Source organism: Chiloscyllium plagiosum, unplaced genomic scaffold, assembly GCF_037043375.1.
Source record: "Chiloscyllium plagiosum isolate Xiang-an unplaced genomic scaffold, Cpla_swu_hap1 HiC_scaffold_6, whole genome shotgun sequence".
In the NCBI taxonomy this organism is placed as follows: domain Eukaryota; kingdom Metazoa; phylum Chordata; class Chondrichthyes; order Orectolobiformes; family Hemiscylliidae; genus Chiloscyllium; species Chiloscyllium plagiosum.
In genome coordinates this window covers 86,340,952-86,362,371 of record NW_028270144.1, presented here as the reverse complement: position 1 = coordinate 86,362,371, position 21,420 = coordinate 86,340,952, and the positions used below count along the sequence as shown (strand labels likewise).

General features: G+C 41.2%; 2 long non-coding RNA genes across 2 annotated transcripts in view; one reads left to right on the top strand and one right to left on the bottom strand.

The window, feature by feature from the left end:
• Window positions 1-15,393, top strand: part of LOC148149802 (uncharacterized) — a 57,672-nt gene extending 42,279 nt beyond the window's left edge. Inside the window, exon 3 of the long non-coding RNA XR_015757364.1 lies at window positions 13,884-15,393. This is a non-coding gene — a long non-coding RNA (uncharacterized LOC148149802). The remainder of the gene's footprint in view (window positions 1-13,883) is intronic.
• The window catches only part of LOC148149801 (uncharacterized), a 116,115-nt gene continuing 100,699 nt past the window's right edge, over window positions 6,005-21,420 (bottom strand). Inside the window, exons 3-4 of the long non-coding RNA XR_015757363.1 lie at window positions 9,663-9,894; window positions 6,005-6,079 (exon numbers count right to left, since the gene is read on the bottom strand). This is a non-coding gene — a long non-coding RNA (uncharacterized LOC148149801). The remainder of the gene's footprint in view (window positions 6,080-9,662; window positions 9,895-21,420) is intronic.

Sequence of the window (21,420 nt, the reverse complement as noted above, 5' to 3'; positions counted from 1 at the left end):
AAAACCCCAAGTCATCTCAGGAATGTGAATCAAAAGAACACACTAATGAATTGAAACCTGCAACTTTATGTAATGAGTGGTTAAGATCTGGAATGTACTGCCTGACAGTCTGGTCAGATAAGCATGGCATTCAAAAAGAGAATTGGATCATTAACTGAAATGGACAAGTGAGCAGGGCTACATAGAAAAAGTGAAAGGATGGTATTAAATGAAAATTGCTCTTGCAGAACACCAGCATGAACACAATGGGACAAATTGCCCCTTTTGATAAGCGATTCCATGATTCTATGAAACCCACATCTCATCGATTAAGGTTACCTTCGTTCAACTTATCTTTTTGGCTGAAGATTTTTTTGTTTGTCACTGACACATTGTAGTAGCAATAACCAATTCTTGGCATTCTTTAAAGAGAATATTTTCACCTTTCACTAACAATTTTATAGAATCGATCCACTTCAAATGTGTGGGATCGTTTCTACCAACATAGAAAGGAACACACATCTGTTTCTCTAAGAGGTACAGTGAGGGAATGTTGCTTTACAGACTGGCACTTGGGATTAAGATCAGATTTGGTTTACAAATAAGCACCTTTTGTTTGGTTTCCAAAGCCAAATTTCAAAGAAAATCTAATTTTCACTTCAAGTAGCAATCAGTGATGTCTTCTCCATGAGCCACTGTAGGGGGATACAGCACATTTTGGGGACCCAATCTGCTATTCTAGATTTCCTACTGTGATCTAATTTGCTAATGCCACTCAACTTCAGAGCTCACTTCTGGCTGGAGTCCTTGTAACATAATGGTCAGGGCATTTGCTTATACTAATTCAGTTCTTGCTTTCAGTCACAGTGTTGAATTTGACAGCCACACATATAATGAGTTCTGGCAGCTCCTCTGCAGGGACTCAGGAAGGATACTCTATACAATGTTATTCTGCATTTTAGAACTTCATAGGGCTCAAATGTAAGTAGTTTAAATATAAAAATAGACCCTATGAGCTAATATGTTCCTTATTTGTGCTAGACTTACCCATTGCATTTAATGCTTCTCTCTAAATCTGGCCATAATTAAAGCTGGTGGCCTTCTCCATGGTAATCTTCACAATTTTCATTTTATTCACTGAATTAGTGGAGTGGACAAACTGGAAGGACATCAACCAAAGGGAGAGCATCTGCTTCCTCCGTTGATGTTAGCGTGTTCAGCATGTTCTGTTACCTATGGCAAACTCCCCCTTCTTTGCATAAAGGCAACATTTTCTTGCAATATTACATTGCTTTAGCACTCAAACATCTCCCAGCTCAAATGTAGATATGGAAGCAATTTGAGTTTTTATATCATCATGCCTTCAAAGAGGAATAAAGCCACATAAACAGTCATTAAAATTATGTAAATGGCACTGAGCCAAGTTGCTGAACAAATTGGCTCAGTATTGTTGCCTCAGCTTATCTCCACCAGGAAATTTCACACGATGCACCTCAGTGTGATGCAATTAGAGAAACTGTATGCGGTGCATCTGGTATCAGATGACAAGACAACAGGGAGAGAGGTGATGGCAATTGAAAGCCACTGTGATTAAGTACCTACATCTCTGAAACTTTTATTTTTCCACATGAACACTACTCAACTGGTCTCCATTATCTGAAGCTGTTTGCAATCATAAGCTAATTGTTTCAGAAGATTCTAAGTCAATCCCTTTTGAAATGTTGTCATGGAACTATAGCATTTTTTACAGCATAGAAAAAGGCCTTTTGGCCTAACATGTCCCTGCTGGTCATCACCATCCATCTGTCCTAATCTCAGTTTCCAGCACTTGGCCTGTAGCCTTCTATGCTATGGCATTTCAAGTGCACATCTCAATACTTCTCACATGCTTTTTATAAGGGGTCCCATATCAATCAACCTTTCAGGCAGCATATCCAAACTTCTCCCAACTCTGGGTAAAGAAAAATCCTCACATGCCGTCTAAACCTCCTGCTCCCCAAGTAAAACTGTGTCCCCAGTTTATTGACCCCTGTACTAAAGGGAAGGTTTCTCCCTATCTACCCTGTCTATGCCCCTCAGAATGTTTTACACCTCAGCCAGATACACCCTCAGACTTCCCTCCTCTAAGGAAATCAACCTCAGCCTATCGAGTCTCTCTTCATAGGTGAACACTCCTGCCCAGGCAACATCCTGGCCATTTTCTTCTGCACTCTCTCGAAATGCAATCACATTCTTCTTATAGTGTGGCAACCAAAACTACAGACTGCACTCAAGCTGTAGCCTAACAAACGTGATATACATCTCCAAGATAACCTTGATGAATGAAGGCAAGTATCCTATTTGCTTTCTTAACCATCTTATCTTTCCACCTGTACCTTCAAGGATCTCCGGACATGTACACCAAGATCCCTCTGATCCTAAAACTGTAATAGTGAAATCCAAAGGAGCAGAAATAGACCATTCAGCCCACAGAGTCTGCTCCACCCTTCAATGAAATCGTAACTGATCTAATATTCCTTAACTGTACTTTTTACCGTTTCCCTATAATCCTTGATTCCCTCATTGATTAAAAATCCATCTGACTCAGTCTTTAATGAACTTAATTACCCAACCTCAACAGCCCCCTGTGGTAAAGAATTCCACAGATTCACAACTCACTGAAAGAAGAAAAATTCCTCCTCATCTGTTATGAAATGAGTGACCCTTTATTATGAGATTATGCCTCTGCAACAAGGGAGAAGAACCTTTCCGCATCTACCTTGTCAAGTTCTCTAAGAATCTTGTACATTTCAATAAGGTTGGTTCTGATTTTTCTATATTCTAAACAGTACAGGCCCAATCAATTCAACCCCTCCTCCCAAGCCAGTACCTGGTATCAGCCTAGTCAATTTTCTCTGGACTGCCTTCATTGCAATATATCTTTCCTTAGATAAGGAGCACAAAACAGTATTCCAGCTACGATTTGAATGGTGTCTTGTATACTCTTAGTAAAACCTCCCTGTTTTTATACTCCATTCCCTTTGAAATAAAGGCCAACATTTTACTTGCCTTCCCTATAACCTGCTGAACTTGGCTGCTTGCTTTTTATAATTCAAGGATGAGGACCCCTTTTTTTCCATAGCTTCCTGCTGCCTTTCTTCACTGAAACAACACTGCCACAAAGTGAAAACTTTTTTATGGAATGGACACCTCTTGTGTAGTCAAGATTAGCGCAAGTATTCCTCTGATTGCACAGGTATGTTGACTAATCTCAAATCCCTCAGCCCTATATAACTGCCCCTCTCTACCTGCATAACCCAGACCAATAAATACCTTTCAGAGATAACTGAGGGCAGCAGCAGCCTGGCATTGATGTCTACTTCATTGGGGACAAATCTCTGGCCACAGGAAAGGTGTCAGAGGGCTAGAGGACAACGAATGACATACAATTACTAAAGAAAGGTGCTCGGATAAACCAGGAAACTACAGGCCAGTAAGACTGGGGAAACTATTGGAAAAAATTCTGAGGGACAGAATTAATCTCCATTTGGAGAAACAAAGATTAATCACGAATAATCAGCAATGCTTTGTAAGGGGGACATCATGAATAACAACAAAATTAGAAATTGCTGAAAAAAAATCAGCAGTTTTGGCAGCATTTGAACTCCAGTTCTGAAACAGGGTCACTGCACTCCAAACATTAACTTTGCTTTAGCTTCACAGCTGCTGCCAGACCTGCTGAGTTTTTCCAGCAATTTCTGTTTTTGTTTTTGCTTCCCAACATCTGCAGTTCCTCACTTTCTTTGTATCATGAATAACAAATTTGATTGAAATTTTTGAGGAGGTGACTAGATGTGTAGATGAGATTAGTGCAGCTGCTGTAGTCTACATCGACCTCAGTAAAACAAAATCTTACATAACAGATTAGTTAAGAAGTTAAAAGCCTGTGGGATCCAAGGCAAATTGGATTAATGGCGTGGAACAGAGGGTGATGATTAAAGGGTGCTTCTGTGACTATAAGTCTATGTTCATGGCATACCATAGGGTTCAATGATGGCTCCTTGTTATTTGTTGTGTACATGAATAATCTAGATATGAATGCAGGAGGTATGGTCAGTAAGTTCACTGATGATAAGAAAATTGATGGTGTGGTAAATAGCAAGGAGGAACTCCTTAGACTAGAGCAAAATATAGAGGAGTTGGTCAGATGGTCTGAACAATGGCCAATGGAATTTAATCTTGAAAAGTGTGAGATGATGACGAACCAGACAAGGGAGTACATATTGAATATTTGGACCCTAGGAAGAACTGAGTTTTAACAAAGTGCCAGACATTAGACTACTTAATAAGAAGAGGCCATGGTGTTGGAGGTAGTATATTTGGACAGATAAAGGGTTTGCTAACTAATAGAGGTCAGAAATTTTGGAAAAGGAGGACATTTTCAGGTTAGCAACGTGTAACTCGAGGTGTGCTACAGGGATCATAATTATTTACAACATATACTAATGAGTTGGATGAGAAAAGTAAATGTACTGTAGCCAAGGTTTGGATGTCAGAAAAAAAGTTGGGAAGGCAAGTGGTGTGTATGACACAGAGGGAAATAAACAGGGTGAGTGAGTAAGCAAAATCTTGGAAGATGGAATATAATGTGGGGAAATGAAAGGTTATGAACTTTTGCTGGAAGAATAAATATTGAGTGAAAACATCTGAAAATTGGGCACTGGCAGTTCCACTGCTAAGTTGATTTTTCTCGGGCCCATTTTACCAAATGACAAATACAGAAAGAGAAATTGCTGAAGAAACTTAGCAAGTCCAGCAGCATCTGTGGAGAGAAAGAAGAGTTAACATTTCAAATCCAGTGACCCTTCTTCAGACCCTTCAGGACTCAAAACATTAACTCTGCTCTCCCTCCACAGATATTGCCAGACTTACTGAGTTCCTCCAACAATTTCTGTTTCTGTTTCAGATTTCCAGAACCTGCTGGAAATTTTTTGCTCAGTGGTTAGCACTACTGTCTCACAGCACCAGGTTCCCAGGTTCGATTCCAGCCTTGGGTGACTGTCTATGTGGAGTTCGCATATTCTCCCCATGCCTGCGTGGGTTTTCTCTGGGTACTCCGGTTTCCTCCCACATTCCAAAGATGTGCAGGTCAGGTGAATTGGCCGTGCTAAATTGTCCATAGTTATTAGGTGCATTTGTCAGAGGACGTGGGTTACTCTTTGGAGGGTCGGTGTGGACTTGTTGGGCCAAAGGGCCTGTTTCTACACTGCAGGGAATCTAATCTAATCTATATGGCATACCAATTTCTATCCTATGAATTATTTGACCTCTCCAACTGCCAACTGATTACATCTTACCTACTTTAGTGCTTTAAAACATTATGTATCATGATTGAATAGTGAAAAATCAGTCTAATCTTGAAGCATGTCTGCTTTGAATTTAGGTATTGACAGCTCGTCATTTTCCTTGTTTAGGATCCTGCTCAAGCAACACTTTATCAGAACTCAAAAGTGAGTTAATGAGTAAAGATAAAATATCAAGGACTTGACTATCAAAATAGTTTAAACATTATGTAAATGAAGAAATACAATGGAATATGTAGGTCAGGCAGCATTTGTAGATGAATGGAGTTCACTTTGAGGTTAATATTGACCCTTCAGCAGAACAGCATGATCATATATCAATATCTAACTATCTACACTACCAGGGCAAGGCAGACATGGCTTCACTACAGCCCTGGGTCTCTCTGAGTGATGAGCAGGTAATGTTCAGGCTCAGCCCTTCTGCTCTAGATTGGCCACATTCCTTTTTCTCTTGCTTTTTCATCTTTTTGATTCTTTTTCTTTTCTTCATCTTCCTGATGTCGCAAGGAGGCCGGAGCAGAAATGGCGACAACCCCTGGATTCATAGGTCCAGTGCGGAAACTCCTGGAATGGCAGTGGGCCTCAGCTGCAGTGATCACAGAGCAGGGACTCCAGGCTATGATAGACCTGGAGTGTGGACTCTTGGCATCAGCGGTGTTGTCGAAAGCAACAGTGCCAGTGGCTAGAGCGGGGGACTCCTGGTTGATGCAGGCCCATAGCAGTGATCTTACACGGGTCGTGGAGCTGTTTTGGGGATCCTGGCCAATGAAAATGAACTTATTTATGTACTTTATTTTATTTTTCTTGTACCTCAAAATGGCGCCAAGTAATGACACCAAAACACCTTTTACTGCATCTCCTTAGATATACATAGCAATAAGTAAATCATTCATCATTCATTTAGTTATTTGTCATGTTATGCTGTTTCTTAACAAGAAATAAGTAGGGTAATTTTAATTTTTAATGTTTTCTTGGACAGTAGAAGCTGACCACAAAGGGTAGCTGCACTACCACCACTCAGAGTGGAGGAAATATGGGCTGTTGTTTAGGGATAGGGCTGAAATGTGGGCTGTTGTTTAGGGATAGGGTTGAAATGTGGGCTGTTGTTTAGGGATAGGGTTGAAATGTGGGCTGTTGTTTAGGGATAGGGCTGAAATGTGGGCTGTTGTTTAGGGATAGGGTTGAAATGTGGGCTGTTGTTTAGGGATAGGGCTGAAATGTGGGCTGTTGTTTAGTGATAGGGTTGAAATGTGGGCTGTTGTTTAGGAATTGGGTTGAATTGTGGGCTGTTATTAAGGGATAGGGTTGAAATGTGGGCTGTTGTTCAGGGATAGGGATTCCCTCTTGTCAGGAGGCCCATACCCCTGGGGCCATGACAGATAGCTGTGGCCCTAACAGATATCTTTGTGGCACCCTTAAATACAGGTGAGGTGCCGGGGGACAGGAGGGTTGCTCATGTTGTTCCCCTGTACAAGAAGAGTAGTAGGGATATTCCGGGTAACTACGGACCAGTGAGCCTGACGTCAGTGGTGGGAAAGTTGCTGGAGCAGGTACTGAGGGATTGGATCTATTTATATTTAGAAAAGAATGGGCTTATCAGTGACAGGCAACATGGTTTTGTGCAGGGGAGATCGTGCCTTACCAACTTAATAGAGTTCTGAGTAAGTGACCAAGTTTATAGATGAAGGAAGGGCTGTTGATGTCATACACATGGACTTTAGTAAGGCGTTTGATAAGGTTCCCTATGGTTGACTAATGGAGAAAGGTCTGCAGGGTGTTCTAGTTAGGTGGATAAAGAACTGGTTGAGCAACAGGAGACAGAGTAGTAGTTGAAGGGAGTTTCTTGAAATGGAAAAGGGTAACCAGTGGTGTTCCACGGGGTCAGTGTTTGGGTCATGTTGTTTGTAATATACATAAATGACCTGGAAGAGGGCACTGTTGGTATGATCAGCAAGTTTGCAGATGACACGAAGATTGGTGGAGTAGCAGAAAGCATAAGGGACTGTCAGAGAATACAGGAGGATATAGATAGACTGGAGAGTTGGGCAGAAAAGTGGCAGAGGCTTTCAATCCAGAAAATCGTGAGGTGATGCATTTAGGCAAGACTAATTCTAGAGCGAATTATACAATGAACTGAAGAATCTTGGGAAAAGGTGATGGGCAGAGAGATCTGGGAATGCAGATCCATTGTACCCTGAAGGTTGCTGCACAGGTGGATAGAGTGGTCAAGAAGGCATATAGTATGCTTGCCTTCATTGGATGGGGTATTGAGTATAAGAGCTGGCAAGTCATGTTAAAATTGTACAAGACATTGGTTCGGCCGCATTTAGAATACTGTGTACAGTTCTGGTCGCGACATTACCAAAAGGATGTGGACGCTTTGGAGAGGGTGCAGAGAAGGTTTACGAGGATGTTGCCTGGTATGGAAGGTGCTAGCTATGAAGAAAGGTTGAGTAGGTTAGGTTTATTTTCATTAGAAAAAAGGAGATTGAGGGGGCACCTGATTGAGGTTTACAAAATCATGAAGGGTATAGACAGGGTGGATAGAGATAAGCTTTTTTCCAGGTTGAAGGATTCAATAATGAGAGGTCACGCTTTCAAGGTGAGAGGTGGAAAGTTTAAGGGGGATACATGTGGTAAGTACTTCACACAGAGGGTGGTGGGTGTCTGGAATGCATTGCCAGCAGAGGTGATAGAGGCAGGCACAGTAGATTCATTTAAGATGCGATTGGACAGATGCATGAGTATGTGGGGAGCAGAGGGATACAGATGCTTAGGAATTGACCGACAGGTTTAGACAGTACATTTGGATCAGCTCAGGCTTGGAGGGCCGAAGGGCCTGTACCTGGGCTGTAAATTTTCTTTGTTCTTTGTTCTTTGTTTATCTACCTTTCTCTGCCAGATTGCTGGGTCACAAGGGAATTCTGTTCTCGTCTATTCTGGCAACGTATTATTCTGTTTTAACTACTACATCTCTTGGTTTCTATTGTCCCTGCTTCAATCACACCATCATTCCCAACATCGTCCCCTTTGTCATAACATCACTCATACACTGCATCACACTCTTTTTCTTCCACCAACAACCCTCACTTCCCCAGCTCACAGTCTATCCCTGCCTCTGAACTTTTTAGAAATAGCTCATTTCTCGGATCTTCAACATGAAGGATTTACTCCACGGATGCTGCCTGACCAGTTGAGTGTCTCTAACCTTTCTGTTCATGCAGTAAAAAGATCTTTGTTTGCTCCTGTGACACATCACTTCAAGTGGTTATAAATATATGTTTTTGGAAATGGATTTTTTTCTTTGCTGGAGTAAATGTAAATTGTGTTATGAAAAGACTTCACTCCCATCATTTCTCCTAATGATCAGTATCTTTCATAGGCTCATCAACTGATTAGTTACTGGAGGGAAGGCTACGTGAAAGTCCAACCTAGCTCAAAAACAATAGGATAGATGTTTGAAGAGGGGTTAGGGTAGGAGGGGAGTGAGGGTTAAGATGTAGAAAGGGAGGAACAATTGAGCATGAATTTATTTCTTACCATCCTAGCTTCAGTTATGAAGTTACTCAGTCAATCATGTGTGACTGATTACCATGTCACTGGGGACTTTGCTACTAATGATATGTTAACAGCAGCACCACATCTCTCCAACTGCTACTGCAAAATGACCTAACCTAGGAGAAAACCTCACTTTAAATATCATTTGACAAGAACTCAGGTTACTAGGTACCTAATAGTCATCTATGAACATGGACCCTGGATGTACCTTGTGTTCTCTGCACATTTGATATTTTATCCTTGCTACATTTAATTGAGGAGAAGATAACTACACAACATGACAGCAATGCACAACGTACTGCCAAAATATGAATATGCCTGTGTACAGAATCTGTAACTGCTGTGCACTGTCCTTCTGTGCTGCTCCATCAAGCTTACCTAACAGTGCTGTAAAATTGCATTGTCAAAAAAATTGTAATGTTTTAAATGTTTGCCCATTAACCAAGATAATCTTCTGGAAATGAGGGGAATTTCTCCCTCCTGTGGATCACTTTCTCTGCTCCATCCAGTGTACACTTTTTATCATCCATTGCTGTCTGAAAAGGATGCTTCCTCCACTCCAAAAGGAATTACATTTCTCTCCAGTATGACTTTCAAAAAAGGTTCTAACCAAGCAGCTAAAAAGACTCTGTTCATTAGTGATACTTTGCTGCAGCATTTTGTCTCCAAGCATGACAGGACTTAGACTGACCAGAAGCCCCTTAAAAAGCTGCTGGAATCTGACAATATATCCACTTCTTTTAAGCACCTGGTGAATTGTGATACTGTACAAAAGGAACTGACCTTGTATTGTGACGTAAGAGCGGCTCGTCATGCAACACGCACATGCACTTCTATTGCCACTGTGTCAGAATCATAGGATCATTCCTCACATTGTGGCCAAACAGGACATAGCTTCGCAATAAAGTTTATTATCTTTTGGTGACTTGTCAGGTACAGTCTAATCGAACTTGTATGCAGTAAAGGCCCTTCTGTAGTCGATACTTTTCAGACACTGGAAAATCAATTTATTTCACTGTAAAAAATGAGAAGAAATAATATTATTCTTAATGTTAATAATGGTATTCAGTGATTCAGTTTACTAAACTACAAAAGTGTTCAGCAGTCAGGTGGCACGTGTGTGAACTGGCTGACAACATTACATGATATTAGTGGTTTCAGATGGTCATGTTGCTCTTTCATGTTTTATTTGTCGGTTGTCACACTATTATGTGCATCTGGAACCACAGTCTGCATCAGTTATCGAGTCCTGGAGTGTATCTGGGATTACGTGTGACTAGCCAGTAACTGGAATTGGCAGTACAGTGCATTCATATGATGTTCAACAGAGAGGAATAATTACCACAGAAACAAGATGGAATATTACCACACTTCTCAACCAAAGCAAACGAGAAGTTAGATATCTCAGAAAAAGGTCAGACAAAATCTAACAAAAATAAATAAACCAACAGTACAAGTACTTAACAAAGGGGCTGGGTTTCTGATTAAGTATCTGTTGAGGTGAATATGACATGCTAGCTGGCTGAAAGGAAAGGGAGCAGTGTGAATGCTGACAGCAGCTGTAACAGGATAGCATGGGAAGCTTGTTCATCACTGTGCTTCTAATTGAAACAACTCGATTATTCATTTTAACACCAAACTGTCGTTTGTCAGTACTAAACCTGAACTTTGCTAAAAAGAGATACAAATTGCTTGTCTTCATTGATTGAGTCAAGTTTATAATGTAGCTCAGTTATGTTTACTAGGAGTGATATATAAACATATCATAGAATCCTGACAGTGTGGAAACACGCCATTTGACCCAACAATTTCACACCGACCCTCCGAAGAGTATCTCACCCAGACCCATTGCCCTACCTTATCGCTCTACATTTCCCCTGACCAAAGCACCCCAACTTACTCATCCCTGAACACCATGTACAATTCATAGGGATAAGTTCTCTGCAGACAAGTTCAAGCTTTGCCTCTTTTTGAATTGTCCAGGTGCTTGGGGAGCCTTTGTTCCTTGATTTTTTTTTCTCCATGGCAACATCTTGGCCTATATGGGTGACTTACAATTACCAACCAATCAAATGAAGAGGCTCAAGGGGCTGAATGGCCTACTCCTGTTCTTATGTTCCTATACACGTTTTTCTCTTGCAGTGTAAATTGTTATGATTGTTTCAAATTTGGCATTTTTATATTTGGCTTGATGAATGCAAGATGAAGAACTTCAACAAAATGATTTCCTTCATCAATGCTCCATATTTTTGATTGAAATAGAAATGTCTTGTGAATAATGCATATACAAGCACTTGAGAACTTTAAAAACATGTTAATCTCTTAGTATAAACTGGGAAAGCACAGTTTCTGTAATTTGTAACTAGCAATTGAATTGTGAGAATAAATTGCTCACCCTCGCAATCACTGGGATACCCATTAATTTGTTGAGTGTATACAACGCAATTTGTGAAAGTGATTTTATTCCACTAATTTTTTTGGCAGCCAGGAATTGAAATATATTTGTGATATAATGAGGTCACACTGAAGGATTAATGATTATTCTGCCGTTTTATTAATTCAATATGTGCAGTTAAGTTAGTCAATATATATTTAAAATCCATTTGTTTAAAAAGGGCTGGCACTCTGATAGTGCTATGATATGTCCTCTCAAATTTCAACTGAGTTATCATTATGTTCACTGCCACAAGGATATAGCTTTTGAAGATATAATTTTAAATTTTTTTCACTTGACTGGCTTTTACTCTGCAACCCCACACAGACAAAGGATACAGATGATACCAGCCAAGCTTCTACATATTACAACTTTGTATTTTACAAACTTGGAGTGAAGACAGACAAGCAACCCCAGGGGAATGTGAAAGACCCCATCACCTACTCATCACACCACCCTGAGACTTTTCAAATATTTCTGATGGGATATCAAATTTAAATGACCTATTCTGAAACAATACCAGCAGCAAGCATGAACAAATAAAGCCCCTTTAGAATGTACAATCAGTAAGTTTTTTTTCAGTGGACCACTTGTTAAATAGGCGAGAAAGGAAATAACAGACACTGTTAAACTGGAACAGACTTATGAAGTGCTGCTCCTTTTTTCTCTCTCCAGAAGTATTGCTTTTGTAAAGAAGACTTATAAAATAACCAAACCGAAATCTGGTGTATGTTGGAAAACTGAAACAAACGTACAGAATGTTGGAGAAGTTCAGCAGATCTGGCAGCATCTGTGGGGTAGAAATAGTGTTACAGTTTTGAGTCTGGTCAGACTCTTCTGCAGAACTGAAGAACTAAGAGAGTACATTCTAAAGTGGGTGCAGGAGCTGAGGGACCTGGGTGTATATCTGCACACTGAAGGTGGCAGGACAGGTGGAGAGAACAGTAAATAAATCATACAGAATTCTCCATTTTATTAATAGGGACATAGAGGTCCAAGAGCAAGAGGTCATGCTGAATTTGTACTTGACAAATGTTAGACCTCTGTTGGAATATTGTGTACCTCATCAGAAGGGTGCAAATTAATTGCAGATAGTGCAGAAGCGATGTACTAGAATGGTTCCCGGCATGAGAAACCTCAGCTGTAAGGATATGTTAAAGAAATTGGGACTTTTCTTCTGAGAGAGAAAAAGTCTGAGAGGTGATAGAAGGATAGATAGGGTGAAACTGTTTCCACTTTTGAAAGAAACAAGAACAAGAGGGCATGGATTTAAAATGATGCAAACTAAGCAAAGGTGATGTGAGAGAAAGCCTTTTCACACAGCAAGTTGTTAGGGTATGGAATGCGCTGGAAATGTGGTGGAGCAGGTTCAAGTGAGGCATTGAAGAGAGCATTTGTTTTGGATATAAGGAAAAGGTAGGAGATTGGCACTAGGTAATAGAGCTGGACTAGATAAGACAACCAGTGAAGGCATGATGGGCTGAATGGCCTACTTCTGCACTGTAATACTTCTCTGTCATGGTGGAGGGCCCCATCAACAATTGAAAGCAGAAGGCAGAAATGTTAGTATGGATTTCATTTGTCAAAACAGATGTGATAGAAGCAGAGAAACTGGGAGAACGTAATGCATTCAAGATCTCTGATGAAATCAGTGAGCTTAAAACAATATATGTTGGCAGCTGATCCCCAGAAAATCAGACAGCATTGAAAAGGGGAGAGTGGAGTTCACTTCACGGGATCATTATCAAAAATATCATGACTTTTAATTTAATGATCAATATTGTGATAAATATTGCAGGTCTAAATAATGTTTTTAATTCAAATATACATGACAAGGAATTCTAAATCTTTTGCTCTCAGCCAACATTATGAAGTCACTTTCTGTAAAAACAGCATCCATCTCGGTTGCACTTATTGAAGATGATAAAAGGATTGAGAATGGAATAAACTCCTTGTAAAGTATGCACCAGCTGTTGATCATTACTTAAAATTGCTAAAGTGCATTAATGAAAAACAAACTGTTGTTCCGACATCATACTGCCTAAAATAAAAAGTATTGGAATCATTCAGCAGCAGATTAGTTAAATGATTGCTGCATGGGCTCAATTGTTAGTTCAATATGCTAAGAACACCATTTTGTTTGATGATGGACCATCAGATGTGGACAGCTCCTTTTCAGTTGCCAATTTCTGCTTAATTGGCAAATCACAATAAAAATAAAATATGACTGATAACACTCACAGGAAAGTTTAAAAGAACACTAACTTTCTACCTTCTTATAACATTACTCTGGAACGTGTTTCAAGCAGCCATGAATAGGGTTTGAGTAAGAAACCAGTGGCTTTAAGAACTGGTCCAACTGACAGAAAGCAGCATTGCTGGTCCTGATTACATATTGAGACTGATTATTTCCATTGATAAAATGATGAAATTCTGTTGTGTTCTTATATCAAGAGGTCCAAAATAAAGCAACATTCGGAGATTAGGAGATTCCAAGAAATCAAATGGTGAATGGCATCAGATTCAACGTCACTCCACTAATTTAAGTGAGCTTTTTGTTTCATATGCAGGGTTCCAAATGGAGTGTGGACGAGTGAAAGAGGGATCGATGTGAGGACAGAAGATGGAGTTGGAGCAAGGATCTCCACCAGCTCAAACACATCCACATGATCCACGGAGAGGACACGTGTAAATACAGTGCACAAGACCAGAGACACATCCCAATAATGGAGAGAAGATGTCACATACAGATGCCCCAAAGATCAGAGTGTGGCTAGACATCAAGCCCTTGCTAAGCACCATGCTAAAGATGAGCCAGCACTAGAAGCTTGCTGGGCATGCAGCAGAGCCTAGGGGGACGTATAGCGGAGATGTGTCAGCACTTAGAGATGAACAGATTCATACATGGTAGAGAGGAGTCTAAGCAAGTCCTCAGAATTTTAACACATTGCTTCATCAATGGAAAGGACAGTGACCGCACAGAAACTGTCATCATGCATAAGATCCTTCTGCACTCAGATCTGTAGTCCATCACTCCTATCATGGGCTTAACACAGCAAAGACTAAGAGACAGGAAGATGAGATACCTGAACCTCCCTCCTTTCGGGAGCCCCCTCCTCCCAAGGATTCAGGGAGGTGCCATCATACACCCAGATCAAGGAGGGACACATGCCAGCCCAAGCCAATTTCTCAGGAGCAGTGGCATTTCCTCATCCCCTGCTATAGTGACTCCAACAACGGCTGAAGGCTGAAGGTCACGTCCCTACCCCGGTGCAAGAGATTCCCAATAAAGTGGAACCTCAAGGTCCCATAACTTTGGGTGGTACTGACCCCAATCATAAACAATCATGGCACACCCCCATGTTACGTATAGTGTGGTGGTTGGAAACAGTTTGGGATGCTTATAATTTACCTGATTTACATGTTCTATTTTGTGCATTCTTTATTGAATGTTCATGAGAATTGGTCAATCTGCAATAATTATTATGTGAAAATGGCTTTCAGTGCAGCAATGGCTTTCCGAAGGGATATTGATCCAATGAACTCTCAATGGCTGCCAATTAGACAGGTTCAGTTTTATTCCAAACACTGGAATGATTTTGCTTTAGAAATTGCAGGCTGCTACATGTAGGTGAATTATCCATGGCAGCAGCATTCATGAGCAACTGTGTATGACAAAGCACTGCTTCCAATGTGATCGTAGGTCATAGAGGAAGCATGTTTAGAGGTCACTTGGCAAGAGAGGATGACAGGCTAGTTATCCACCAGAGGAAGGGAATGGAGGTGAAGCAATGCAGTGGTGGTCATGCAGAAGCAGCATTGTGCAAAACTTATTGAAATCAGGTTGTTCTAGCTTTGCACATCTTTCCATGGCCTTGGAATCCATAAAAACCCAATTTGGATTCTACTCATCCTCCAAAAATCCTCCCTATGTGAGAAAGCTTGATTCCCCTCACCATTCTAACATCTGTCTGTTCATACATTGTAGGGCAGACCACTGTTTTTAATGACATCCTGTGGCATGGCTTACATAAAGATCCTCAAGGCTAGCCAAGGCAGCAGGGCACGTTGTAAAAGCCTCAGAAACATTTTGCAAACAGCAGATTGACTCTCTGCCACCGCATGAGGCCATCAGCTAAATGTTGACAACCTCACAGCAGTTTCCACGGGAGAATTTTTTGAGTAAAGAGAGGGCTACAGAGGTTTTCATCCCATTCTGCTGCCCCCAAAGACATCCCCAAGGGGGTTGCCCTCCAGTACTGGATCATTTAGAAATTGTTTTGTGTCTGCCCCAGAAGTGACCAGCGCTTCCAGAGGTACTGCTGATCTACCAGCCCTTTAATTGGACCAATAGCTCTCCAGAGATAGACTGTCAATCTGAAACCCCAGCATTAGCTACTTAATTGGCGGCTGACCATAAGACTTTGGTGGAAATACCTACAGACCAAACTTGCATGGTGGCATCTCATGTTTTCTGCAAATTGGCAATGCTTAGGCTAGATTTCCCAAGCTGTGTACAATGGAAAACTCAGCTTCTTGAATTCTTTATATCACAGGCTTTCATTCTTCACCCAAGTCCTCAAGAGATAAAATACATAATCTTTCCAAAGTGACGATACTGTGGCTGTAAGAGGTGTACTATGTTTTGATATTTTAAGGCAAATGTACAGAGCAATCTACCACAGCCACTAAAGTACACAGCTTGTGAGGCCTTGGTTTTTTTGTCAAAACTTGGAACAGTAGAACCAGTCTGAGTGTGTCATGTCGATCTCCCATAGAATCAGGATTTTCAGTTTTCATTTTCAGTAGTTCTGTTGGGGTCTTCAAGAAGTGGAAGCCATTATTTCCCTCTCTTGGTTACAGCCAAAAGCTGAAGTTGCATGGGATACAGCCTGTCTTCTAAATTTGCCTTTTGCCAAGATTGTGTTTATGGGATATGACTATATTGGAGCAGTTAATTATTCTGTTAAATTTTCCAAATGAATTAAGCTATTCAAATTCCTTCTTCCTTTTGTTAAATTCTAACTATCGTGAATAAATGAAATGTGTTTTGCTTTAAATCTGGTAGTTTGGCCAATCAATTGGCGTCTGGAACACAATGCCTCATATTTACCTTTAAAATAAGAAGACGTTATGGTTAAGACTATCTTCTGAATATTTTGAGATGGTTTGGTCTGGTTCATAACAAAAGAAAATGGAATGCATTCTGGGTGCCTTATGAAAGTGACAATTGAACAAAGTAAAGACTTAAACCCCAACTTTGCATCAGCTAACAGCCCTCCATTAAGAGTCTTTCCATAATCATAGACAAACAGTCAATGAAAGGGTTACACAAGCCTAGTAACCCATTATAACTTATTACAAAGGGCCTGAAGGAAAGTTAATTATTGCATGACTAACAGTCATAGAGTTTTGAGAAAGAAAGCTGGCATGCTTATTACCGTACTGTAAGAAAGATGACTTAAACAGGGTGAGTGAGAATATAATGTCTATGATATCAACCAAGAACATATTGTATGCATGGCATTGTTTTTAAAGAAAGTCAGAAACAACTAGAGGCTATTGTAGAAAGGATTGGAACAGTCATTTGAATCAAATCCAATATATCTGGAAGAAATTCCTGTAGTTTCTTACACATCTACTGTAAATGGAAAGCCACAGTACCCACACACCTGTTTGAATATGTCTCAGCACAGTTACAGTACGTCACAATATTACTACGTAAATAAAATAGAAAGTTTGACCTGATTTTTTTGACAGAGCATGAGAGATGGGCAATAATTTGACAACTACACTGAGTACCTGTAATTTTCAAAATCATTGCACATAATGTCCATTGTCAAGGAGCAAATCTCATTTCAATCTTGTCTTCAGGAGTACTACCCCAGTTTCTCCAATGTATCCACATAATTGACATTCCTCATCCCTCTAATCATTCTCAGAAACCTTTTCCACACTCTCCCCAAAATTTTCTCATCTTTCCTAAAATGTGGTGATGGGGCTAGACACACTGGGGGCATCTTCCATGCCCCTTGAATGAAGTGGGTATTGGCCAGTCAGTTTGGGAACATATGGGCAGAATAGATTTTCAATGATGAGAGACAAATGTCCAATTTTCCTACCATATTTTGAACAGCAAAGCAAGAATCTCACTAATGAGCAATAAAAGACCTAATAGCAGATATGTCAATGTCTTTATTATTTGTTCTTGCATCATTGATCTGCAGTTTCCTGCTCTCCTACATGCTGGAGAGAAATTGGATGGCAGCAATTCCTGACATGAAAACCAGAGAGGGAATGTGGCAACTCCACTCATCAAGGCCTACATCTTGGAAAGCAGCCCCCAACATCACAAGGCATTCTCCATGAGCAGAGACTGGCTGCAACTCCACCATTCACGGAGGTTAACACTGAACATGTTCCAGCCTCACTGCACCTTCATGATACATCGCTAATTCACTGTCAGTACAGTTCTGCACTTTACTGCTAAATTTGTAGTGTACCTGTACCCATCATTATGGTGCATTAATTGTAATGCAGTCATGTAATGCTGTTGCCAGGACACTTTGCCACAGGGACCGGACCCATCTCATGCATACAATCAGGCTGTATTTCAGCCTTCTTGCTCGGCCTCATGGTGCTCATTTACATTGTTGCTACTTGCAAGCTCAAGCTACTTGCCTTGCTGTTTTGCACTTTGCCCTCTCAACCAGAACTTAAAGAGTTATAGTACTTCTGACTTCCCTTGATGTTTAGTTAAGCACAAAGCCAGGCAGCTTGACCTGGTTGTCAGCAGTCTTCAGCCAAAATGGTAGACTTGTTACCGTATGACACCGTGCTATCAAAATCCACAGGCAATCCTGCAGGTCCAGTGAAGTAATGGTAAATCAGTTGGAAAGCTGCTTGGAGATCAATCAAAAATCTGGTCTAACATCATTCAATTTGGTCAGGGGTTGGGCCAAGGCCTGTCCTGGGGGCGGGGTGGGGGGGGTGGTCAGCTCAGTGAAGGTCAAGGGGAGTTATCAGGAGACATTTCTGTGGGAAGGAAGTTGGGATTCATTTCTGGGTTAAGAGACTGCACATTGAGTGCAGACGTGGCACTATTTGTGAAAAGGGGAAATTCAACATATGGAGGAGATGATGGCAATGGAGGACATAGGTTTCTGCAGAGATGGCTGTAAGGGTGGAAAGTCACAACCACCCTGGCTTCAATAGGTTTGAGGTTGGTGGGGAAAACACTGTTGCACAATGGTTGGCATGACTAGGATTTAGAAATTTACTCAAGAGGTAATATCGGAGATTAAGTTGTAAGTGAAAGAGGTGTGTAGAAGTTCAGTACTAAAGGACTTGACCGGGAATGCAAGGAAGAAAGGAAAATGAAGATTCAGGACATGTCCTTCATTACCTGGCTGAGACTGTGATTTACTGTGCCAAGTATGACCTGTGTAGTCCACATCCTTGCGTGAATCATAAATGTACAATGGAAATGGAAAATCATTGAGTACATAGCCTCTACTTGTGAACAATGTCAGAGGCAATTGCATTAACCAAGCTCTAATACAATATAGGCGAAAGTGAGTACTGCAGATGCTGGAGATTAGAGTCAAGAATGTGGTGCTGGAAAAGCACAGCGGGTCAGACAGTATCCAAGGAGCAGGAAAATCAGTGTTTCAGGCAAAAGTCCTTCAACAGCCCTTCAGGATGCTGCCTGACCTGTTGTGCTTTTCCAGCACCACACTCTTGACTTACACAGTATCGGTTGAAGATATCTGGAATCAAAGACCACTGTAAGTGAACTGCATGCAGTGTCTAACTGTTTGGGATACGAATCCCGGTCACAAGTAATCTTGACCATGTCATTGATCATTACAATTTGATCTTAACAATATCTGTGGAACAGAAGTAATCACAGGAGATATTAATCACAAAGCATAAAAACAATTCAAAATCACATAGGCTGCACAAGGGAGCAAAACTGATTTCCTCTCACCTTGAACTGTAAGGATTTGCTAACATATTGTTGTCTGCAATGCTGTCTTTCTTGTTGACTTGGAAATATGGGGACAATGTATCAGTTATCATAATGCATTTATAATTGTCTACTGTATTTTCATGACTTGGCTTGTGCTACATTAATCAGAATAGTGTCCTGATGTCAAAAGTACATGTGGAGGCATTCCAGGGGCAGGATCATCCATGTCACACTGCATGGAGGATTATGATAAACCATTGAGGGCTGAATGCCTTACAAGGAAGGATACTGACAGACAAGGATCACTCTCTGAAACCCTGGCTAATGCATCCCTTACTCAATCCCCTTACTGAGGCTGATCGTGGATACATTGGAGCCCATTCTTCAACCAGGGCCACTGGGAGATGATGATAGATCTGCTGAGGATGAGATTCCAATAACTGGATGGGCCTGTGGGGATCCTTTTAGTACAGTTCAATCTGAGAGTGCCACATAATCCACAACTGGAGAGTATGTGTGGTGGACTCAGAAAAGCTGGGGAAGTGGGAGCAGTCTTCTGAGGAGAAATATGAGGATATAGAGTGCAAGGAACATCATTTGCAACATCATAGATCACTGCTACATCAGGTACTGCAAAACACATTTAATTTAAACCTGGTTCCAAAAGATGTGAGCTGGAAAATGTTTCTGAGGGAGGTTCACTCGACCTGAAACGTTAACTGATTTTTTTTCTGCAGATGCTGCCAGATCTGCTAAGCTTTTCCAGCAGTGGATGAACATGGATTACATTCTTGACGAACCAGGGAGTCAGAGGTTATTATCAACTGGGAGAAAGTGAGGACTGCAAATGCTGGGGATCAGAGTCAAAACGTGTGGTGCTGGAAAAGCACAGCTGGTCAGGCTGTGCCCGAAACGTCGACTCTCCAGCTCCTCAGATGCTGTCTGACCGGCTGAGCTTTTCCAGCACCACATGTTTTGAGTCAGAGGTTGTTGGAAGTAAGCGGAGTATGAACTTGAGGCTACCAATAAGATCACACACAATCTTACTGAATGACAAAGCAGGCTCAAGGTGCCAACTGGTTTACTCCTCCTCCTGTATTCTGTGCCTGTACGTTCAAAGGACAGAACAGCCACTTTGCTGACTAATTTATACATGATTAAAGGGTAAGGTAGTCATAGTCTTACACTGCATTACAGAGAGACAACTGGTGGCAGTTTAGCCGCAGGGTCAACACTCCCACGGTGATGACAGAGAAAGGGGGTCCGTCAGAGTAACCTCAGCTGGTTGCAGGAATTAAATTTGTGCTGTCAGCAACTCTGTATGTTTCAAACCAGCCATCTAGCCATCTGAGCTAACTGACCTCCAGCCAGCAACACAAGTTCTATTCCTGCATGGCTGAGGTCTCCAATATGTTGCTTGCCTGAGGCATGGTGACCCTCAGATGAAACCATCACCAGTCATATCTCTCTAAAGGGAGGGCAGCCCAATGGTCCCCTGGGACTATGGTGACTTTACCTTACTTACACATGCATACCTATATACATTTGTTGCTCTGACAACACTTGGTGAATCAATGTATTCATCCTATTATGGTCAAGAGCCCTGGATTGACCAGGTCCTCCTCTGTACCTTTACACTGCAAGCAGACATCAGGCAATATTTTTAAGATCCTGAGGGGACTGATCTGGAAGGAAGAGAAAAAGAGGACAGCTGATGCTGGAGTCCAAAGTTGAAAAGTGTGATGCTGGAAAAGCACAGCCGATCAGGCATCATCCGAGGAGCAGGAGAGTCCACTTTTCAAGCATGAGTAATGTCCTTGGTTACATGTGAACATGCATTAATGTTTCTTCCTGGTGAAGAGCTTATGCTTGAAATGTCAACTCTCCTGCCTCTCGGATGCTGCCTGACTGGCTGTGCTTTTCCAGCACCACACTTTCCGACTCTACCGCCTGATCTGGCCTAATATTTTGTAAGATTTTGAGAATACTGCAAAATTTTAGAATATTATCATTTTCAAAGTAATATTTTAGGATTGGTCACGGCTACTTCCCTATATAGTTTCCGAAGAGTTTAGCTTGACTATCTTCTGGAGAGACATTTAACAAAGCAGCTCTTGGGAGAACTGCTCAAGACT